This window comes from Nanorana parkeri, unplaced genomic scaffold (assembly GCF_000935625.1).
Source record: "Nanorana parkeri isolate BGI_ZX_2015 unplaced genomic scaffold, ASM93562v1 scaffold810, whole genome shotgun sequence".
NCBI classification, from domain to species: domain Eukaryota; kingdom Metazoa; phylum Chordata; class Amphibia; order Anura; family Dicroglossidae; genus Nanorana; species Nanorana parkeri.
In genome coordinates this window covers 565,691-585,180 of record NW_017307078.1, presented here as the reverse complement: position 1 = coordinate 585,180, position 19,490 = coordinate 565,691, and the positions used below count along the sequence as shown (strand labels likewise).

Below are 19,490 nucleotides of genomic sequence, written 5' to 3'. Positions count from 1 at the left end.
CTATGAAATGCTTCGGGTACACAACCATTTTTGAAGGAGACACAACACGTAATAAAAACAGCTGTGATTTAAATACCCCTCTACCCCTCTAAATACCCCTCTACCTCGATCCGAGGTAGGTGAGCATGGAGGCATTATCCTATCAAAAAACCCAAACAGCAAACCTGATGGGGACCTGCTGATAACTAATCAGCCACCAACCCCCTCCCCTCCCCCCATGTCACGTGACTGAGCCATATCATAAGCAACAAAGCCACTTTTGTGAGTCCCGAGGTGGACATAATAGAGAACTGCGTTTCTTCAACATCTACCAAATGAACCGGTGTCACATGTTCGTTGTGCGGAAGTGAACGCACCCATATGCCGTGCAGCATCGTACCAGTTCATTACACGCCATATGTCGCACAGAGTGTCACTTGGGGGAACCTTATGAGAAACTGTCTCCCTTGAAATTCCCTATACAGCAGCACTCAAGGTCGCCACACACCTTGCGATAATCGTACGATAATCGCGGGAAATCCCGCGATCGTACGATTATCGTAAGGTGTGTGGAAGCCGTGCAACCTCTACTACTGTAAGGTCGCACGACTTTAAACTTCCGAACAGGTTTCAAAACCCGCCGAGCATCGTACGATGTTCGGCGGGTGTGTAGCATGTTCATAAGATAAAAGCCGGACGGGCCGGTGTGCGCAAGCGCACACTGCCCGTTCGGCATTGCGGTCATCGGAAGCCCGCCCCTCATGGGGCGTGGCTTGCGATCATCGCAAGTACGATCTGCCTAGTACGATCTTGCGATGCTTGTAAGGTGTGTGCCCAGCCTTAGACTGGGAGAGGAAGGGTCAGGTGCTCAACTTTTTGCATGGACATGCACATTGTACGGCTGTTCACATCCTTGTGAATGAGGCCCGAGACTGGGTTCACACAATTTTCCAGACCAGATCTGGAACATAGTGCATTGCATTTTTGCCGTGTTTTTACCGTGATTTTGCAGCAACTGGAAAACATTTTTAAATTATTATTTTTTTAGCTTAAAATGGTCTTACAGGTGCGTTCCATGCGTTTTTGATGCATTCCAGTGCATTGCAGACCAGACAAAATAGGACAAGCAGTATTTTTCTAGTCTGGTCTGGAAGGGACTGCGCTGGTGGGAACAGAGGCCAGAAATAGCATAGGGATACATTGGGTCTGGAAACAGTCTGGTCTGATCTGGAGGTACCGTAATCTGCATGTGGTGCGAATGAGGCCTAAGAGACTAGCTCGGCAGCATGCAGATTAAGTTTTAATTGAAGAAAAAAAGTGCCTTGAGAAAATGTTTAGCAAAAAAAGCTTCAAGTTTTCACAGTAGAGAAAAGATGTCATTTCTCCAAGGACACGAGCTGAAAATTGGGGCCTGCTGGGATCAAAAGAAGTTATACCAGGCTGACCGCTGGGTTTTTTTGTAGGCGGAAGTGTAAGCAAATGTTTCTGAATTTCTGTGTCCCTCAATGAACAAGGAGGAGAGATTTTTGGCAGAAGAAATATGCAAAAGGTATCCTCTGGTAAAAGAAACTGGGCATAACGCAAAACGCTCGACGTTAACACATTGATCTCGATCAACCGTTACAACAAAATTCCAATTAAACAGAAAATCAAACAGCTGAAAGCAATGTGATGACGCCGATACTTAGCGCAGCATAAAGCTGACAAAAGTAAACTGCAAAGCTGAACCAGTAGTTCGTGATTTTATGTTTACTGCTGTGCAAATGTGAATCACAAGGCTGACTGATTAGAATTACAAATCCTCTGGCAATATAGACATACGGGTGGGTGAGAGATATGTCTGTCTTCATATCAGTTCCCAATCACTTCCAGGCAGCCATCATTCAAAGTGTACTATAGAAGTCAGTTCATGTGCAGCTGCCTAAGGGTGGGAACACACTGCACCTCCATGCAGTAAAAACAAACACTTTGAAATACTGTCTTGAAAGACAGGCACGGGGATTACAGGGACAAAGAGCTATTAATGTAGCGTATGAAACCCTGTCACCGTGATATTTGTTCGAAAGGGACAAGGGGGGACTGGTGCTGTAATAAAAACGTAAAAGCCCTTTTCAAAACACGTCCATGTTATTTGAGGCCTTTTTGGAAAGCCTGGAGTTGGGAATGTCGAGACAATGATCCATTGTGAGCACTTTGTGGGGGAAGGAAGTAGATCGGTGTCAAATAATTGACTGTTTCACAAACCCTTTTCTTGTGGTGGAAATGACTGTGCTCCTAAAGCAAACAGAAAACCAACTGCAAACACTGAAACTGATGGTAGAAGGAGAATGCAATTTTTGGGAGGTTAATGGAGCATACTGATGCATAAATGTCCCATGTGTGCCATTCCTATTTCTAAAGAAACTAGAAACCTAATTTAAAGAGACCTAGTCAGGGTCCTACTAACAAACATAGTACCTGGTGCGCTTTGCACCCTGAGCTGAAGCCCAATACTTCTGTAAACTCCATTCTGCCTCAGAGGGGGGCTGCAAAGTCCCAGGGTTCATATGCAAATAAGCCTGACCCCAGGAAAAGCTAGCCCCATACTGATCCCTGGGGATCCGACAGGAAGTGTAGTAGTAGTATGTCATAGCTGTGTAAACTCCTCCCAGGATGCATGCATCCTCAGGTCCTCCAATGCAAATTGCATGATCCTATGGTAGTGAAATGGAATGAAAGGAGGTTAAAGTACCCACATGGTTAAAGTAGTCAGTGGTTGTATTTAACAATTTCAATTTTAATACGATAAGTAAAATAATAATTTTCATTAAAAGCATTTGATTGCAAGTGTGCAGTAAGATTACAACACCCAGATCTGCTTACTACCAGATTATGGTTTCTAACTGGTTGCTATGAATTACTACACTTTTTAACATTGCTTTCTGCCTTTTTTTAAATGAGCCCCAATGAACTCTGCTGTACAGGGACTGCAAGAAGCCGATACCAGATCAGGGTAAGGTACTTCTTATATTAAAAAAATTAGGGATGCACCGATGCCAGTTTTTCATTATCGAGTACCGTTATTTTTTTCCCCCGGTACTCGCCGATACAGAGTACCGGCGCCGTGTGCCGCGATTATCAGGAGGGCGGGTGTGGATCATGTCCCTCCACCCGGCTTCCTGATTGCCTGGGAAGCCTGTGTTCTATCGAAACCCTGGCTTCACTTCCTGAGGAAGCCGGGCAGAGGGTCATGATGTGCCACCCAGCTTCCCGATTGGTTAGGAAGCCAGGCTGCCTAGCAACAAGTGAAGCCAGCTGCCTAGCCAATCAGGATGCCGGGAGGCGGGTCATAACTCGCCGCCCGGCTTCCTGATTGGAAAGGAAGCCGACTCCATGCTCCCTCGGCACTGCCAGTCAGAGGGAGTTCCGTTAAGTAAGCCCAAACACTCGGTATCAGTGTATCTCTACAAAAAAAAAAATTATAATGAAAAAGAAAACAACTGAGGTCTCAAAATCAAAGAACTGGAAAGCAACAAAATTACATATTTTCTTCTGGGGTTTAGTTATCCTTGAATTGGTCTGCATTTGTATGTAAGGAACCTTCTTACCTGAAGTTTGCCTCCTTGTCCTCGCCCATTATAACAAATATCGAAGCCTACGTCTATCTAACACTATTTTTCAACCGATCCACATTCTGACGCTTCATAAAATACCACATTTTCAGGGCATGGGACCGGTTGGTGCCTTCCTACAAGCTGAACAAGTATGTGTAATTGATACAACGATCAAAGGCAAAGCTTCTGAGTGCCATATCCAGGCCCTTCTCATGTTTACAGCAAGACATAAATTGAAAGGAATATCTAAGCAATGCCAACAAGCACATCTAACTGCAAATATCAAGTTAAAGAGCAGCTTCAAGCAACAAATAACACCAATCAGTAAATGGCTAATGCTAGTCAGCAAACGCTGCAACTACAATAGTGTCAACAAGTCCTTTCAATTAGTCTGACTTTTATGTAACACTTTTAGGCCAGAATCCAGAGAGCACCTCACAGGGTTGCTACAAGCATGAATCCTTCCACATGGGCAATCTAGTTAATTCAGGATAGTTCAACTGCAGAGATGGCGCTAAAAAAGGGCAGCTGGGTGGACAAAATGCATGCTGTGATGAAAAATAAAGCCATGTTGCAGCTGTAGACATGCAAGCTGGCAAAAAATGTGTTTCATACTTTTCTTTCTTTCGGGTTTTGGGTCCGAACGCCGTTACGTTAATTCGGAGGTTGGGCTACCTCCCGGCAAACCTACACCCAATTCATCCTTTGCTATGTATTGCTCCAAGATGGAGGCTCTCAGAGTTAGGACCACGTTACACAGACGAGCCTTGATGAGGCAGTGTGGCTTCCACATATTTTGCAAAAAGTTGGTCAACTAAAAGCTCTGTTTTTAACCCTAATAGTTAGGCAGTGTCATTTTGTTGCAGGCTGGCTGGTGAGTATACCGGGAAATTTTTGCTTTTGTGCAGACACTATGGGAGACACGGTGTTTGTGTTTTAGAAATTCTCAGTAGTAAAGCTCAGTGTTCATCAGCAAACTTAGTTAAAAGGAAAAAAAAAAAAAGAAGAAAGAAAGAAATATTCTGCCAAAGCCATAGCATAAACACGATACTGAAAAGAAGTCATGCAAGAAGGATCCTGCATTTCCACCACTATGTTTACTATCCACAATATCCTTATACTCAAGTCAACATGACGGAGTAAAGCTATCCACTTACATTCAGAAACTGTTACTTAGGAAACTTACAGCCCTAAACATCACAAAGCTCCCTCTATGAAATCCAGCATTCAGGCTATCTGCATTATAAGATCCTTAAAGCAGCCCCATCATTAAAGCAGACCTTCTATGTAAAAGGTCCCGCATAAAGCAGACCCCCTTCCCCACAAACAAATCTGCTCATTTAAACACACTTTTAAAAATTAAACATTCGGAGGGAAAAAAAAAAAACTAAAACATACCCACGTTACTAGAATTCTGGTGGGCTAGTCTAAACGAGAATGACATCCCTTCTAATGAAACCCCAGAAGAGTACAGGATCCCAGATCCCATAAAAACACACTCTTGTACAGAACTGCAGAGTCTTCTGGCTAGATTTGGGATCCTCAGCTTCCCCAGGACCCTGTGAGAAGGCCAAGTGACATCACCAAGGCCGGTTAGGTTTTTTGTTTCCCCTCCGTTAATTTAAAAAAAATGCTTTTATTGGATTTGAGATAAAAAAAAATACCTATTTCCAGCCATGAGTGAAGGAAAAATTATGTATGTATGCATGTCAGTGTCACATAATTTAAAGCCTAAAAATGACCACATGGTCATAACTATCACAGGCTGCAGAATGTTTTAAAGCAGATTTGGTGTAAGAAAAGAGGATCAACAGGATGCTGTATATGTAATGAGCAAACATGGCTGCCTCTAAACCCATGTACACATAGGGCAGAAGCAGGAGGGGGGCAGGGGGTGGATAAAATACATGATACAAGTAGAGTTTTGTCCTTGAATACACAACATCTTGAAGAAGGATATATAGTGTCATAAGAAAATAGAAAACTAGGATAAATCACAAATGCAGGCACCTTTATCAAAAATTATGGCAGACCTTATTTGCCTAAATTAGTAATGGTGACATCCATAATGAAATTTAGGCGCTTGCTCTAAGGATCATGGGCCATTTTGGTAGGTCAGAACCACCCCATAGAATCCTTTGATAGTAAACAGAAATATTCCTTACAACTAATGCTATCCACACTTGTAATTACTACAGAATACTGCAGAAAGATTTAAATGGATTTTCTGCATTAATAATCATTTTTATGCAGCACATGCGTTCAGTGACAACATGCACAAAAAGAAACAAATGAAAAGAAAAAAAACTGGCAGATTTATATATCAGAGAAGGCATCCTGGATCCCTTTGATCTATGATCCCTTTAAGACCCCTGTCAGCCAATCATCAGCCTGTCTTTGGGGCATTCAGGTCATTTTACCCACCAATGTAATGACTCCCAAAACTGTTACTTTTCAGACATGCCAACTGTCAAGTTTACTAGTGTGCTTATTTCAGTTCTCAACCGAACTTTCAAGCCCTCAAATGGCTGGTATCATAGCTGATCACATGTCCAGCACCATGGCAACTGAAATCTAAATAGAGGTTAAGATGGCACCTTACTTGGCCCCGTTCACATATAGCGAATTGTCGCGTGATTTCCGCCGCGATATCGCGCATTTTTGCCGCGCGATATCGCGAGAAGTCGCCGGCCAATGCTATTCAATGGAGCTGTCTTAACTCCATGTCGCGCGTCGCGGTCGCAAGTCGCTTCTACCGGACCCTTTTTTCGGCAGATTTCGCGCGATTTTGCTTTTTTTCCTATGGAGCCCGACGGAGAAGGTCGCGCTACCGTCGCTGGATCGTCCCTGGATCGTCGCCCCGAAAGTCGCGCTATCCCGGCCGCTGCAAAGGTATGTCGCTATATGTGAACGGGGTCTTAAGGGCCTGTTCACACGACGTCTGTTTTCTGTGCTGACCTGATCCGCAAGCTTCTGCACTAATATGCATCCCAATGTATCCCTATGTGTTTTATGGGCTACAGTTCTCACGTGGGCAGTCCGTTCAGGTTACGACAGAAAAAATACTGCATGTCACATTTTGTCCGGTCAGGAAATGCACCAGCGCGGCAAAAACGCAACGGAAACGGAACGCAATGCTGCCAAGCAAAAAAAAAATAAAAATGTATTCTTGCTCCACTTTTTATGACGTCAGAGGCAGTCAGAGTGGGAGATAGACAGACAGGTTGGGGTAGAGGTAAAGACTTGAACTGCAAACATTTTAAACATGCCCATTACCTTTCCATGGACATACGAGCAAAGGAAAAAATTTTTATCCGGGTGAGCTCACAAATCCTCATATAAACTCCAGAACTGACCCTTGAAGTCCCGGAGCCTCAAGATCGGGTGTACCCAATAATGACGTCTCCTGCAAGCTCATTCTTTGCAGATTGCTGTAGCCAGCACCATCAACATGCCTGCAAACATGTGATACATGTCTGATCACCAGCTTTACATACACAAAGGGAAGTGGTTGTTACGAGAGGGCGGAAGTGACCTCAGAGGAAGAATCTGCATACCGACAGCCCCACGGCTTGAAGAAAAAAAAAATGAACTGTCAGCATCCGGACCAAAAACGCGTCAAAAACGCACTGCATGAGTAGCACCACGTCTGCAGATCCGCACCTGATCCGGACCTGAAAATCATGTGAACAGGCCCTCAATGAATCCCAGGGACAGCCCAATGTCTACACATGCCTACACCATATATATAAAAATACAGAAGTATATTTAAACAGAGCCCTTAATGATCCCAGTACATCAGAGGTTCCTAAGAAAAGGCAAATAAATGGAACAGTTTTATTTGCAAACTTGCTTGATTTGCCTGAATATAATAAAGAGAGGTATTCAAGTGACAGGTACTGAAGGGCAGATATGTAATATATCTTCCTACACAATGGCTACCTAGGGGGAAAAAAAGATCAATTTCCCTCATGTATGGCCAGACATAAACCATCTCCAAACATTTAACATCACCATTTAAGAAATCGCCAATATGAAGCGGTCACATCACAAATCCGGCAATGTAAGCCTTTCTGCTCCCAGTATCCCACTCTCCACAATAGCAGAAATGAAAGCTTTTCCAAGCTGGTCTAATGCTGGCTCTCTCACACAGCTACTCAATCTCAGCAGAAATGATCCTTTAATCCTAGCGGTGGATTATTCAAACTATCTAATGTCGGCCAAGCACAAAACAAATAAAATATTGCTTTATTTAAACAAATTGAGTTAAAAAGTAATTATATTTTGTACATATAAAATAGTAAAAAGGACTTCTCCGCATGAAAATAAAAATATAAAAATGTTTACTAAAGAGAAGGGACTGTGTTTACAGAGGACGAGCGGCGCTGGAAAATATTACCGTTCTTAATCTCGTGTTTAATGAAACCGTTTTTTGTTTTTTTTTAGATTGAAGGCCTGGATTTTATCCGGTGGAAATTACAGTCACTAATTAAAAACCTAGTGAACACAGATTTACTCTCCATGGGAATAAGCTGTGTTACATTAGGTTAAATCATGTTAACCATTCGGCTCTTTGCTGCTATATGAACCAAGTAGTTGCACACACTTATCTTGCTCAATCTGGTGGACAATCTTAAGATGGCCATACACTGTTATATTTTTTTGCGTTCAGCCTGCTGGCTGGATGAAAAAAAATATAACAGATTCCAAATTATTAATAAGCTTCTGGCGCTAGCCAGACCAATCCAGAATCCATCAAGCAAAGATTAGAATAAATAATTCGGCATTCACTCGGGACAGTGAGACGGGTTGTATGGTCGGTATAAACTGAGCCTGTTGGCTGTAATAAGCAGGTCCTTTGATGTTCCAGTTTTGGGTGAAGTCACTTAAACCCAACATTGTCCCATCTCCCACTCTGACTGCCTCTAGGCGATCCCTTAAGACTCATCTCTTCAGGGAAACCTACCCCACCTCAACCTAACCACTGAACCATCACGTTCTCAAACAATTCATCCCCACACCGCTACCTCCTCATGTATCACTGGCCCCTCCCTTTTAGATTGTAAGCCCTCACGGCAGAGCCCTCCTTACCATCTTGTCTGGAATTGTATTGGGACTGTAATGTCTTCCTTATATTGTAAAGCGCCGTGCAAACTGTTGGCGCTAAATAAATACTGTATAAGGCCCCGTTCACACTGAGCGATTTTTGCAGCGATATCGCTCTATGTAGCTTCTCCAATCCATTTCAATGGAGCTGTTCACATCTCGACGCTCAATATCGCTTGTAGCTCGTCGCTGGTAGCTTGTCGCTCCTACATGACCCTTTTTTCAAACGATTTCGAGCGATATTGCTCCTGATTGCATACAGCCCAATAGGAAAAAGTCGCTCAATATCGCTCATCGCGCAATATCGCTCAAAATCGCGCGATTTTCATGTAATAACAACAACAACAACAACATTAGGTCATGTGACCCACAGAAACCCTGCACTGTGGATGCCAACATTTGCAGTGTGTTTTTACTTCAAGTGAAGTAGTGGCTGGTAGAAGTGCCCCTGTGAGCTGCAACTACAGCTTTAAACTTGGAACCAGATCCCTGCTAGATCACCCTTTTACTACTATTATTATTATTACTATTAGGACTACTACTACTACTACTACTACTACTACTACTACTACTACTACTACTACTACTACTACTACTACTACTACTACTACAGGTAGGTTTCTGCAGACTTTTATATCTCTACTCATGTGCTCCTAAGGTCAGCTTAAAGTGGACCTAGCATAAGATATTAAAGTGACCCTAAACTCAGGAGTTAAACCACTCCAAGCTTGCCCCTGTGATGGACTACGATCTCAATACAAATTAGTAAACTATAATCTGCATACCGACAGCCCCACGGCTTGAAGAAAAAAAAAATGAACTGTCAGCATCCGGACCAAAAACGCGTCAAAAACGCACTGCATGAGTAGCACCACGTCTGCAGATCCGCACCTGATCCGGACCTGAAAATCATGTGAACAGGCCCTCAATGAATCCCAGGGACAGCCCAATGTCTACACATGCCTACACCATATATATAAAAATACAGAAGTATATTTAAACAGAGCCCTTAATGATCCCAGTACATCAGAGGTTCCTAAGAAAAGGCAAATAAATGGAACAGTTTTATTTGCAAACTTGCTTGATTTGCCTGAATATAATAAAGAGAGGTATTCAAGTGACAGGTACTGAAGGGCAGATATGTAATATATCTTCCTACACAATGGCTACCTAGGGGGAAAAAAAGATCAATTTCCCTCATGTATGGCCAGACATAAACCATCTCCAAACATTTAACATCACCATTTAAGAAATCGCCAATATGAAGCGGTCACATCACAAATCCGGCAATGTAAGCCTTTCTGCTCCCAGTATCCCACTCTCCACAATAGCAGAAATGAAAGCTTTTCCAAGCTGGTCTAATGCTGGCTCTCTCACACAGCTACTCAATCTCAGCAGAAATGATCCTTTAATCCTAGCGGTGGATTATTCAAACTATCTAATGTCGGCCAAGCACAAAACAAATAAAATATTGCTTTATTTAAACAAATTGAGTTAAAAAGTAATTATATTTTGTACATATAAAATAGTAAAAAGGACTTCTCCGCATGAAAATAAAAATATAAAAATGTTTACTAAAGAGAAGGGACTGTGTTTACAGAGGACGAGCGGCGCTGGAAAATATTACCGTTCTTAATCTCGTGTTTAATGAAACCGTTTTTTGTTTTTTTTTAGATTGAAGGCCTGGATTTTATCCGGTGGAAATTACAGTCACTAATTAAAAACCTAGTGAACACAGATTTACTCTCCATGGGAATAAGCTGTGTTACATTAGGTTAAATCATGTTAACCATTCGGCTCTTTGCTGCTATATGAACCAAGTAGTTGCACACACTTATCTTGCTCAATCTGGTGGACAATCTTAAGATGGCCATACACTGTTATATTTTTTTGCGTTCAGCCTGCTGGCTGGATGAAAAAAAATATAACAGATTCCAAATTATTAATAAGCTTCTGGCGCTAGCCAGACCAATCCAGAATCCATCAAGCAAAGATTAGAATAAATAATTCGGCATTCACTCGGGACAGTGAGACGGGTTGTATGGTCGGTATAAACTGAGCCTGTTGGCTGTAATAAGCAGGTCCTTTGATGTTCCAGTTTTGGGTGAAGTCACTTAAACCCAACATTGTCCCATCTCCCACTCTGACTGCCTCTAGGCGATCCCTTAAGACTCATCTCTTCAGGGAAACCTACCCCACCTCAACCTAACCACTGAACCATCACGTTCTCAAACAATTCATCCCCACACCGCTACCTCCTCATGTATCACTGGCCCCTCCCTTTTAGATTGTAAGCCCTCACGGCAGAGCCCTCCTTACCATCTTGTCTGGAATTGTATTGGGACTGTAATGTCTTCCTTATATTGTAAAGCGCCGTGCAAACTGTTGGCGCTAAATAAATACTGTATAAGGCCCCGTTCACACTGAGCGATTTTTGCAGCGATATCGCTCTATGTAGCTTCTCCAATCCATTTCAATGGAGCTGTTCACATCTCGACGCTCAATATCGCTTGTAGCTCGTCGCTGGTAGCTTGTCGCTCCTACATGACCCTTTTTTCAAACGATTTCGAGCGATATTGCTCCTGATTGCATACAGCCCAATAGGAAAAAGTCGCTCAATATCGCTCATCGCGCAATATCGCTCAAAATCGCGCGATTTTCATGTAATAACAACAACAACAACAACATTAGGTCATGTGACCCACAGAAACCCTGCACTGTGGATGCCAACATTTGCAGTGTGTTTTTACTTCAAGTGAAGTAGTGGCTGGTAGAAGTGCCCCTGTGAGCTGCAACTACAGCTTTAAACTTGGAACCAGATCCCTGCTAGATCACCCTTTTACTACTATTATTATTATTACTATTAGGACTACTACTACTACTACTACTACTACTACTACTACTACTACTACTACTACTACTACTACTACTACTACTACTACTACTACTACAGGTAGGTTTCTGCAGACTTTTATATCTCTACTCATGTGCTCCTAAGGTCAGCTTAAAGTGGACCTAGCATAAGATATTAAAGTGACCCTAAACTCAGGAGTTAAACCACTCCAAGCTTGCCCCTGTGATGGACTACGATCTCAATACAAATTAGTAAACTAAACATGAGATTGTAGTCCTTCACGGGAGTGAGCTTGGAGCGGGTTAACTCCTGAGTTTAGTGTTTTCCTTGGAACACACACACAGACCAGAGATGATTTGGAGGACTTGCAGCCGAGTGATACACAAATAAGACACATTTTTAGTTAAGGTACTTTTTTAAGATTTATCTCCTGAGTTAGTGTCATACATTCAGAGAAGAAGAAGTTATGGGGAGCAGTGTAGCAGCCCAGTGGATGTAGGATCAGGTAAGTATATCTGCTTTATTTGACCCCCCTAGATAAAACAAACGCATAACTTTTGCAGGACAGGGGTAGCCCCACAATCATTTAGTCAGTAATGTCTCTTTGGCAGCATACTTGTTTCGGGTCAGTGACTGACTGAGTACTGAAGCAAGGACAAGGATGACAGGAACAGAGTCTGCAGCTTTAAAACTCAGTTGGCAATAGTCACTGTCATATGTCTAACCTGACAGGTTCCAACAAATAGTAAGTACAAAGAAAAAAAACACACATCAGAAAAACTAGTAAGCTGGACAATTATTCCGCTGAAAATGATTTACACTCCAGAATACAATAATCTTTGAATAAGTTGGTGGTGCACTCACCTTATGGCTTCCTCAGCATCCCTTTGTAGGTTTAGGCACCAGTAGTCACATAATCCACGCAAAAACTGTTCCAGCCGTCAGACCCAAAATATACAACAACTGTAAGGGCCGAACAAGGTATTCTTGGTCTGAAAAGATATAAAAGAAATGCATAGAATGAATGATCTGTGCATGGGTAAAAGAGAAGCAATGTCACAGAAGCTGCACAGTAACAATGTAGTCACAGTGAGTGAAACCTGTGTTATAGATTTGTTTATAACCAAAAAGTGTGTGGGCTACGGACTGCTGCAGGAAAAAAGCGCCAGACAGGAAGTGACGTCATGGTTTCCAAAAAGTGAATAAAAGCATGACATCATATTTGATACAGGAAACTCGTGCGTTAGAAACCGATCTGCCATAAAGGGACTGTAACATGCTACAAAGTTACTGAGCCATGAAGACTTCAGAAAGTCGCTACAGCAGTCTATGGCATCAGTCACAGGAGTAATGACATACATGCGATTATATGCACTTTTATTCATTTATTGGACTGCTCTAAACACATATCAATGCATGTAATGATTTTAAAATTGTATAATGCGTGCTCTGCGTTTACATGCGTAAGATACATTGTTTGTGTTTAATAATAGAAGTCTGTGTCCATGGGCAGATAAGATACTCTGAACGCATCTCAACATGTGTAAATACGCGATCAGCGCATTCTGATAAATACAAGGGAGCTTGGAGGGAAAAGTCTGTATGGAACACCTAAACCCATGACCCTGATTTGTATGTAAACATGAACACTGTACATACAAAACACTAAAAACTTTCCTGATTGAATTTCTCCTGTGATTGAAAAGAACAAATGCAGGTGGTCTGTGTGAATGAGGCCGATCACACCTTCCATGCGCTGAAATCCACCATCATCAACTGCAATCAGTTGGTTGGTCTTTGTAGGAATTGAAGAGGTTATCGGAGTTTACTGTCTTTGTCTATGTCTTTACTGGTAGAGCAAGTAGGGGAGCATTTTCTATTGCCATCACTAGAAGAAAAGAAAAAAACTACCCGACCTGTTGAGGGCTTGTAGAATGCAACTGGCTATAGTGATTTTAAATTTCCAGTACCAACATTCTATTTGCTGGAAGCCACTGAAAAGTAAATATGGCTGCAGCATTAATTCCAGCCAGGCACTGGGGGGCAGCAAGAAGCACCAAGGTTTTCTATGCTTGTACCCAACTTAATATGCTTTATGGGCCTAGTGCCCAGTTTGATGCCAACATATATGAGTTTATTGGCATCTCCTGGGTCCTAAGTGGGACTGACATGTCTTCCGATTTCGGCACTGATTTTCCAACACCAGCAAAACTCTGGGTGGCAAACTGGCTACTGGTTGGAGCTAATGGAGCCCCAACTTCCATTGCATTCTGACAAAAATAAAAATGAAATGCCGTGCAGCCCATCTTTGCATACTGCCTACTGGTTCTACTGACCAGAAAATGTGATGGGTGGCCCCACTCACCAATAAGAAAGGTGCAGGTAGAAGGGAGAGGCGGGTTACATGACAGCCATGAAAGCTTTGGGCGCTAAAGCCGACAGTCGGCTCTACAAGTTTAAACAGACTCCCGGCGGCAAAAGTCGCCGGGAGTCTGTTTAAACAGCCCCGATGCTGGCGACGTACACTGTACGTCGTCAGTCACGAAGGGGTTAATACTGCATGCCAAGATTTGGTGCTTCTGGAGACAATACATGCGCAAGTATCCAGACCTGCCTGCTATCCAGACCAGTAGGCAATTTAGCACCCTAAATACCAAAAGGGAAATATTAAGCATATATTTAAAAGGGTCTTGCTAACGCGTTTTGGGGTAACCAAACCCTTCCTCAGAGCAAGACCTTCTCTTGGTCTTGCTCTGAGGAAAGGTTTTCTTTACCCCGAAACATGTTAGCATGCACCCACCCCATACAGTGTTCTTGGACCATTGGACTAGTGAGTACCTTTTTACTCTTTTATTTCATCATTTGGTCAATAAACATAGTGCACAAGGAGGTAGCGCCTGCTCTGTGTTTTGTTGCATGTTGTCAAGATTCCAGTGACACCCTGGTTGAGAAGGCAGCCCGTGGTTCCTAGCATTGGCTGAGTGAGCACTATTGGTTTGAGCCTGCCTGTATCTTTCCTATTTTCCTGATTACAGGATTACAGGCAACCATATCTTGATGAATACAGGCTACTTGCAAAGTGCTTCAAGTCTCTGCAGTGCTGCATTTAGTAGCAAATTCTAATAAAAGTTGGATTAAACCCATTAAAATTGGGTGAATTATAAATCCATCTATCTATAGACCAAAGGCTTAGCAGCAGATGTAGCAACTGTCAAAGCAAAAAATGGCCATTCATAAAGAAATCTAACAGTCTGACAATGAACGATCAGAACCTTGAACGTATCTCCTTTCAATTATCATACACATTCACTATTCAGTTTATATCAGCCAATCTCCCCATCGCTGACTGTAAAGCAATGATGAATTGTGTCAGGTCTATTCCAATCATCCAGTCCATCATTCTGCTACCGAATCCAGTCTACCACGGTACACCAGTACGTTGGGAAAAATATCACTTAAGAGCTAAAAGCACTAAATGTTCTGTAATCTTTTCCAGTGTCCTGATATTAGTTATAGGTGCATTGGGGTGGGCTGAGTCAGCCCCTCGTAACTCCAACAGGGGAGGTCTCCCTGTGATAATTCCCAAATGTATCTAGCGGTTTGGGGTGTTGCCACCAAAGAATATGTTCCAAGTTTCTCCCATTGTTATTCCACAATATAAAAAGAAAAATGTGGGTTGAATCCATTTAAAAGGGAATCCAAGAGTAGAGATAGGGAGCTGCCACGATGGTCATCCTTTTCCTGATGTCATTACCTAGTCAGCAATAAGAGCACCCATATTTCTAGTCTCATCATAGATCACGGACAAGATTTTGGGTGGAGGGAAGAAGCCAAGCTAACAGAAGAAAGGGCTAACAGTAGAATTTTAGGTGTCATTTAAAAATGCAAGTACAAAGGAACTGATATACGCATATATAGAAGTACAAAGTTTGGGACTTTGCCAGTCAGACAAATGCTGTTGTTTAATAATACAATTTACTGGCCCTCCTTAAGCGTGTTACATGCTTTAGGTAAGCTCATCTTTCAAACAGTCTACTTGACAGTGACAGGTGTAGCCTCAAGATTTAAGCAGGGCGTCAATGTGCCCGTCAAGTCTCCATCAGTCATTGCATGACATCATTTTATGGTGCATGACATCATCTTTTAGGCTCCACCCTAGCAGCCTGCGGATACAATTAAAAAGCTGGCACAGCATGCAATCCTCACAATGGCTATAAAATGTGGGCAGAAAAGGCAAGCAGAAAGCTAGGGTGACGGCAAGACAGACCTAAAATTAACCGCAACAGTACAAGTACCAACGTGTCACCCAGCACTTAATATATGGTATTATCGGGACCGTTAATGAGCATGTTGCTGTGCAGACATTCCTGATGCCCCAAGCACATCTACTATATTAAACGCTTTACATCCTTGTAAAAATTAGACCGCCCGTAATCACTGAAACCCAAACACACCCAGATATTGGGTACAGCCCTACCTGTGTAATCCTAATTATGTTTCCTCTTTACAACTCTCAGGGGAGCAATTTATGGCATGAAAAGCAGGTTGCTCGTCTTAGCAAGGCTTAAACGTAAAGGATCAATGATATGGAATGTTAGTAACATAGCGTAATCTGTGTACAGGGATATACACACACATACACTACCCATGCTGTATATTATACATGCGTAACACACATGGTGAATAAACACAGCACTTCTCTGCAGTGAGTACTTGTCCTGCAGCGGATCCTCTTGCACAAAACACACAAGCGTGTCAAACACACATACACACACAGCTACAATCCCATTTGAGCACAAACATACAATCACCTGCTATCTGTAGCACCCATTTCACAGATCCGTCCTCTCCCTGGCCAGAGATATACAGTCTGGTGAATGAGAGCAGGAAGCCGAGCCGTGGGCTGCCTAGTAATACTACCATACTCGTCCACTGAATACTAAGTGGGATTACATCCCCCTCCCACATGCAGCTCCCATCACCATAGACAATACATGAACTGTCCATGACTTCAACATGTTACATCTGTGACTGCAGGCCATGCAGAAGGCACAGACTTGTTCTGCACAGTGATGTCATAACAAAGACTTGTTAAATGGATTTAAGGATCAGTCCTGCGTAGGTACATAGAGATCGAACGTAACAGGTTACATGAGTTAAAGAAAACCTATGCTGGGAGAAATGCAGCGGCTGTCATCACTGGCCTCTTCTTGAAAGTATTACAAGATAAAGGGTATTTTGGAGATTGGGGTTTTTTTTAGGCACTCAAGACAATGGTTTATATAAAAATTATAACTTTTTAGTCAATTAGATAATGTCAACCACATTGTAGGGGGTGCGACCTACAATTGAATTTGTTTGTACAAATCCATTAATATGTCTATGCAACTATAATTAGCCACAATTCAGGATTCTGGTGGAGCTTGTAGGTGTTCCTCTTGAGTTGCTTTTTTCTTTTATAATATGAGCTCCTCTTTTTAACCATGTATTTAATAAAAGTTATACATTTTTATATAATCCATTGTCTTGAGTGCCTAAAAAACCCCAATCTCCAAAATACCCTTTTTCTTGTAATACAAAACCAGGGGTGTGGCACCCTCCATTTAACACCGTTTCTACCCTTCCCCCCTTTCCCTATCTAAGCTCTTCTTGAAAGTCCCAACTTCCTGGCTGTCATGCTGATCCCACAGCCTCAATGTTTTGGAGTGCCAGTCCTGGACCAAGTATCCAAAAGAAGTAAATTCCCAACTCCTGATCTGCATGGTTGGTCCAGGACAGCAATTCTGCAAGTACCGAAGCCACTGAAGTCATTGGCTTGATAGTCAGAGAGACCTGATATTAAAGTGACATTAAAGACAAATCTCCAACTCCCCCCACCCCATGCTAGTGGAAGGACTTGCCTTAAGTGATGCCTCTTGATCCGATCATCTTCCCAGTCGTTTTCAGGAGTCTCTGATCCAGTCTCTACGTTGCACTTCCTGTCTTACGGAGTCTGTGCGGGTACACACCGCTACATTGACTTGCCTTGTGTCTCTCCTCGTTTCTCGGCCGAACATCTGTACTGTGCATGCTGCCCATTCCCCAAGATGCTTTGCGGCCACCCGAGAATCTTCAAATCTTCGGACGAGAGTACGTGGCGGAGACACAGGTAAGTTTTAACCCTTTTTAAATATTTTGCATATATCTACTGCTTGCTAGCTGTAGATGTATGCAAAAAAACATACGAGGCTTTAATTATCCTTTAAAGCCGTATTAAACCTTCTGCCTTTTTTAAATGTACTCGGTAATGTTAAGCAATGCAACATTACCCAACACATTTTTTTTCTTTATAAAGGAGGCCAAATAAATTAGCCTACCTGCTCACTGCCAGTGGCTCCAGGTCCACAGCGCTGCTTCTCTTGAACGTCCGGGTTGTGGAGCGCACTCCCTGTGCCCTTCACATGCAGGGTCAGCGCAGCCTGAAGCCGCTGTCAGTCAGCAACTGGAAGGAAGAGAGGGGGAGTGGCTTTCCTCCAGGATCACAGGATCCAGTGGATGCATTCATAGGCGTCCACGTATTTAGACGGGAGCGCACACGCGTAGGTGGCGCCATGGTCCCTGTAAGGGGACAGAGCCACCCAAAAGCAGAACCGTGAGAGGGAAAACTCTTCACATCGGCATTTCAAACCAGCCACAGAGGGAAAACGGACGTGCAAACGGGTTTACATCACTTTAGATTAGTGGATTCTCCATATGAATGCACATCAGAAAGAATAACCTGGCAGTTGATCGTGCAGCCAAGCTGTGCCTGTTCTATCTGGAAGATCTCAACATGGAGTACAAACATCTGAACACAATGCTAGCAGTTTTCTGAACACGATCCCACAGTATCCAAAATGGAAAAGAAGAGCATTTGGTGAAGACAAGCTTTAACTTGAGCTTGACATACCAACAAATTACAAACATCTGAACACAATGCTAGCAGTTTTCTGAACACGATCCCACAGTATCCAAAATGGAAAAGAAGAGCATTTGGTGAAGACAAGCTTTCATGAAATGATCAGTTTCATGAAAGTAAATTCATAAAAGCAATATTCTAGATCCATCTTATGAGAATATTGTAGCTCTATCTTATGAGGACATTCTAGATCCATCTTATGAGAATATCCTAGCTCTATCTTATGAGGACATTCTAGATCCATCTTATGAGAATATCCTAGCTCTATCTTATGAGGACATTCTAGATCCATCTTATGAGAATATCCTAGCTCCATCTTATGAGAATATCCTAGCTCCATCTTATGAGAATATCCTAGCTCCATCTTATGAGAATATCCTAGCTCTATCTTATGAGGACATTCTAGATCCATCTTATGAGGACATTCTAGATCCATCTTATGAGGAAATTCTAGATCCATCTTATGAGAATATTCTAGATCCATCTTATAAGAATATCCTAGCTCTATCTTATGAGGACATTCTAAATCCATCTTATGAGAATATCCTAGCTCTATCTTATGAGGACATTCTAGATCCATCTTATGAGAATATCCTAGCTCTATCTTATGAGGACATTCTAGATCCATCTTATGAGGACATTCTAGATCCATCTTATGAGAATATTCTAGATCCATCTTATAAGAATATCCTAGCTCTATCTTATGAGGACATTCTAGATCCATCTTGTGAGAAGCTGTGGTCATAACAAAACATGTTAAAAACCGAAAAGTGTTCACCAGCACAAAGTAACCAAAATCGGACGTTGGCTTCATTTTGTACAATTAACTAGATACGGCACAGCTGGAAGCTGAATGATTGCTGCGGGCAACTGCCTTCACAATAACTTCCTTTAGTATCTATACATCAGTAGAATAATGTAAATGTTATTCCTGTGGGTATGTACAATAGTCTGTGAATAGTTACTTATATTTGCATGTTTTATTCCACGGAAAGTGACAGTGTTTCTGATGTCAGTGGGT

The 19,490-nt window shown here is 42.4% G+C and overlaps 1 protein-coding gene across 1 annotated transcript in view; it reads right to left on the bottom strand.

The window, feature by feature from the left end:
* Window positions 1–19,490, bottom strand: part of SIPA1L3 (signal induced proliferation associated 1 like 3) — a 157,521-nt gene that overhangs the window by 103,358 nt on the left and 34,673 nt on the right. Inside the window, exon 2 of the mRNA XM_018565070.1 lies at window positions 12,397–12,524. The gene's annotated coding sequence lies outside the window, so the exon portion shown is untranslated. The remainder of the gene's footprint in view (window positions 1–12,396; window positions 12,525–19,490) is intronic.